Raw genomic sequence first — 6,000 nt, forward strand, 5'->3', positions numbered from 1 at the left:
ATCACACATCATTCATTCCAGATTTAATTCAGTACGCTATGCCAAATTTCGCGCAAATCGAAAGAAAGATAGGGATTTTGGTGCACCATTTATTTTAAATCGTACGAAAATATATATGGGAGCTATATCTAAATCTGAACCGATTTTCACGAAACTTAATACACATCATTCTAGACTTAATACAGTACGTTATGCCAAATTTCGTGCAAATCGAAGGATATATAGGAACTTTGGTGCACTATTTATCTAAAATCGGATGAAATTATATATGGGAGCTATAACTAAATCTGAACCGATTTTGACGAAACTTAACACGCATCATTCTAGACTTAAATCAGTACTCTATGCCAAATGTCGTGCAAATCGAACATTGGGAACAGTTGTTGGCCATAAATATTATTTATTGTTAGTCCTAGTTAACATATTAGAGAGTATCCATCATAAAAATGAATTAAAAAAAAAATTAAACAAATCTATAATTGGCGCCCAACGTTGGAAACAACTTTTAGTTCCAATTATAAAACTATTGTATGACCTAGTCCTACAATATGTTAACCAGGTCATACTACAGCAAGTTAGGTATGCATTTTCGAAAAAAAAAAATTAAAAAAGATATACTATTGGCGCCCAACATTGGGAACAACGCTAGTCATAAATATTACATTTTAGTAAAGTCTAATTAACATATTATATTGTATACATCATAGAAAATTGATCTTTCAAAAAAAAAAATAAATCTACAGAAGAATTCCATAAATGGCGCCCAACATGGAAACAGATGTTGGATATAAAAATAATTTTATTGCAAGTTGTAGTTTACATATTGAAAGGTATACATCATAAAAAATTGATTATCCCTCCAAAAAATAAAATCCACAGAACAAATCAATAAATGGCGCCCAACATGAGAAACAACATCCTAGTAATAAATATAAAATTATTGTAAGTCCTAGTTAGCATATTGTAGGGTACCTTTCAAAATTGATTATAATTGTATGTATGTAAATCCACACATATATTTATGTACATAACATAATCACTATCAAGCGCTTCCAACTGCACACACATTTAATCGGCATGGCTAGGTTTACAGGATTTTAATTAGAGCATTTGATGATCAACTGTCTACAGCAATTAAATTTTAATCTATTTAATTAATGAAATGAACACATCTCTTCATATACACATAAATGCATTTTATGTATGAAATAAAGAAAAAATCACATAGCAAAAAATCCACCGACTGTTTGATGATAATATTCCAACGAAATCTCTATGGACTGTGTGGACCTCCTCGACAAGTAGAGCACAAAAAATAATATAGACATGTCTCTATCTTTGGGATTATTAACTGATTAGAATTTGTTTAACCCTTAACACCTTTCTATAGCCTTCGCTCATTAATTTAGATTAATTAAATCGGGGTTTGTTATTACTAATTGCCGAAACCAACGGGTGTTGATTTCATAGAAATTTTTTTCATGGGGTCAACAAAATTGGAAATAATCCGAATAAACAATAATCCGAATAAACATAAACAAACAAACGTTGTCGGTCATTAATTTTGATTTCTTTCCTGTATTATGTCTTTCTTCTGATCTCTTATAAAAATTTCCTCATCCTTCTCTACATTCTATATTGGCTTTAAAAGTCTCCCTTCTCGCTTCCCAAATTGAAGATGTTGTATATAGGATATATATTCTAGGTCTTTTAAGACATACAAATACTGTCATCAGAGTATTTTCTTTAGATGGTTTTAAAAATCAAATAAATTTATATAAATGGATAGATAATAATTCTAAATTAATATTTTTATTAAATATACAGAAATTGTATCCATTGAATGTAAACATTTCATTAACACGCATAAGCCACGCATGCAATAATGTATAGCATACTTTTAGGCGTTAAGTAAAAACATCAAACAGCATTTTGCTAAATGGATTTTTTAAGGCATTTTTTTGCAGAACATGATACAACATTAAAGTAATGAAATATATATTTTGCCAAAATATATTTCATATCATAAATATTTAATAAAAATATCAATTTACTGACACTCAAAAAGGATTTATTTTGTTATAAAAACATACATGAACATTTTTCTTTATTCAATGTCATAAAAATTCGATAACCTACAAGAATCTATATATTCTATTAATTGAATTTTGGAAAAACAAAACTTTTGTGACCTTTTACACCAGGTATTTGAAGAAGCGAAATATTATTGTGCAATTTAATTCACAATAGAAAAGTCTATGTTTTGTTCCCGTACTTCATTAATAGTAGTAAAAGAGTGAAATCTCAATATCGTTCTCGTTCAATATCGAATCGTTCATAAATGATGATTTATTTATTTTTTTTTGTGTAAGCGACAGGGCGACGGCATCGGGACACCTTCAGCATTGACGTTTTCGATTTGAAGCTCTCATTGGAAATCATGTCGCAAAGTTTAAAATCTCATTTAGATTCACTTTTTTTTTTTGTATTTTTACAGATGTTTTCGTAATATTTCCATTCCATATCGTAGGTATTTAATTACAATGTTTAGGCCGTTAATTACAATGTTTACTCTCAGAAAAATAATTAAAAATATATGGTCTGTTCCGGTACTGCAAGAATCTACTTTTTACTACGATAACGAATTTTCCTTTATGATGTCGAAGAAAATAGTAAAATCGAGTAGATTCTTGCAGTACGGGAACAGACCAATAATGTTTTTAGCAGAATGAAAGAAAAAATGAAATGAAAACTATAAAAAGTACCTTCGGGGTAGATTCGACATTTTAAAGTGGGCATATTCGGCCATATACAGATAGTGCTATATTAATTTCTTTAAAATGTTTTTGAGTTTGTCTTAAAAAAATTATCCTTTAATATTGTTTGAAATTACATATATGTATAAGACCGAACGTTCTTGTATTGACGAAAATGCAATAGAAAAATGCTATTTCTGATTTTGGATATGGCCTCGAGACGTCAACATCCGCCGTAGAAAATATAGCCTTAAAGTAAAACATTGAGTCGCATATTAATACTAAATAGAACCTTTAGAGAAATTCGAAAATTATCATTCATCATTATATAATTGTCTCGGTTCCAGAACTTGCATGAATGTACAAATTGTTACTACTATAAAAATGTTTCGTTTATGATATCGAAAATAAAATAATAACTATTATTAGAACATTAATTATTAATAAACTAGAAAATTCGAATTTCGAAGTGAATTGCCACATCTACTGGGTCTAAAATAATTGTTTCAAGGTGTAACTAACGAAATAACCAACGTCCATTAAAAAGGTCGTGTAGGAGGCGAATATTATAAGCAAATTTGGTTGAAAATCCCCCAAACTGTCAAATTTTGTGTATACGTTTTCAGACGATGAATTCAAAATTAAAATAATTTTGACAGATCGGATGAAATTATGTTATACTCAGTAAGGTAGCCACATGGACGAATTTGTACAATAAACAACGGTTGTTGTACTGTGATATGTTAAAAACATTTTGTAAAAATAAACCGATTCATAAAAATTTTTACACAAATTCTTGTAAAAAAAATGTTAAAAAAGTATTACTAAACAAGCTCTTTAAAATTTGGAGATTTTCATTTATATTTTTTTTCTTTTAATTTGCAACATTTTTGGCATTTATTTTCAACAACAGCTGGATCTATGGGGTAAAATCATTTTGCATTATCGCACGACATTATTATTGGGCCATGGAAATAACAAAACTATTAAAAGTTCCGTTCCAGAACCTAAAAGAATCTACTAATTTTACAAGTTTTGCAACTTTTTATCCGAACACAAAACAAAATGGCATCCTCTTTGTAAACTTTTTACTCGAAAAATTTGTCCGAGTAAAAATGGTAAACAGGAATGCAAACTTCTGATTGGCTGTTATGCTGATTTTGAAGTATTGCCATCTAATTTTGGCATATTTACTAGATTTGCGTTCCCGAACTTTTCAAATTATTTCAAAACCCTGAGAGCAATTTTGAAATGTTTCCCTTTTAATAGATTTACTATTAAAAAAGTACAGGAACAGAACAATAATTTGTATAAATTTTTAAAGTTATTGCCTACGTAGATCAATAACCGTGGTACATTTGTACCCATCCAAAATAATAATTCATTCAAGAGGCGTATATTACACTGTGCAACACAAAAAAAATCACCGGGAAAGTCCAACAGATTATGAAAGAGGGGCTTAAAAAAGAAGAAGGCAAAAACTAGTAATAAGTACGATTTAACCCTAAAAAGATTTTCTGTTTTTTTTTAAATTTTTACCATTTAAGGGGACCCCCCCCCCCCCCCCCATTCTCGGGGTCAAAATTTTTGTTGATATAATTCGAATCTACACTGATTAAAGAATGTCCCTACAAAATTTCAAGTGAAAATCTCAAGAACTCTTGAAGATATAGCCGATTTATTGTGTCAGCATCAAGTGACGGCTAAAGGGGTTCTCAAACTTTAAACGCGTTTTTCTCTAAACATTTTTTTGCGAATGGCGGGCACGATAACTCAAAAACTAATAATCCAATCGGTTCAAAATTTTGCAACGTTTCTCTGGGAGTGTATAGCTCTCGTATGAACTAGGATAAAGCCAATCGGTGAATATCTTCCTTATTTTTTAACTTGGTTTTTGGTAAAAAATCGGCGATTTTCCAAGAATATTTTTTCAAAGGTCCACTATTTTGTTAATTTTAGAGCGAAGTCAATAATCCTAGTTCATACGAGAGCCAGACATGTACTCTTTCTAACACCGTTGGAATTTTCGGATTCCGATGTTCCAGTGAGGAGTTATCATGCCCGCCATAAAAAATAAGGACTTTTCATTAATTACAAAAAACAACAACAAAAAATAACAAAAATTTTTTGTAAATTATTTTTCTTCTCTTTTAAATCTTCAAATATATATGTGCAAAGTTACAAACCTTAACAAGCATTGGTATTGATTTACCAGCCCATTGAAATTCTTGAAAAATTAAAATCGAGAATGGGTGGGGTTCCCTTAAGCTGATTTATGAGTTTTAGTCTATTCTGAGACTTATAGTAAAACATTATGACGCACATTTCTGTAGAATACACGTGCCTTCTTTTTTCAGCCCCTCTATGGGGATCAAAGCTATAAGTAAGTATATGTATTTTATATCGATCTAATTTATTTATTCTCTAACCCCACTGCAAATTTCACTCTACATTTTCATTGAAAAAATGTATGTAACATTTTTACAACGATAACCATTTTTCCTTGGCATCGAAAAAAATTAGATTCTTGCAATATGGGAACTGAACATTAATTACTAATAATCAAAAAAATCGAATTTCCGTTGCGAACTCAATTATTATAACCTCAATCAAATGGTATGGAAAATACACGAACACAGCTATGACAAGCCCACAACACAAACGAGTATTGTGATTTTTCATTCACAATAAGAAAGCATAAACAAACAGCCTAGACTTCAAGTAAATATTTTTATTTACCGAAAACGATTTAAAAATATCAATATTTATTTAATGTTAATTAAACTGTATATTATTTGAGAAATAAATATCAAAATATCAACAAATATATTAAAATATTCTAAAATATATTCATTTTCTGTAACAGTTATTGCTAAAATATTTACCGGTAAATGAATTCGCCGCAATCACAGGCGAAATGTTCATTGAAAAAATAACGCCATTATAATAGGGCCATGCACATGATGTCAGAACAACTCTCTTCCCCACTGTTTTCTCTCTTAAAATATTGACATTTCACTTACGAAATCACATAATCGAAATGTCAATTTTCCATTTCAATTCTTCTTTCAGATAGTAAAGAGAAATTGCGGCGTAAAGAAGTCTGATAAAGAAGCAGAGCGGTACTACGGGCATTTTTTTGGCCGAAAATTTTGTCCAGAAAGATTGAACATTGCATCAGCAACTTGATTGATTTTTAGTTCGTAATTTTGTGCGTTTCGAATCAAGAAAAAGTTCCAGTGAA

Source organism: Musca vetustissima, unplaced genomic scaffold (assembly GCF_032173495.1).
Source record: "Musca vetustissima isolate MV318-11 ecotype Yass unplaced genomic scaffold, APGP_CSIRO_Mvet_v1 utg80187, whole genome shotgun sequence".
Taxonomy (NCBI): domain Eukaryota; kingdom Metazoa; phylum Arthropoda; class Insecta; order Diptera; family Muscidae; genus Musca; species Musca vetustissima.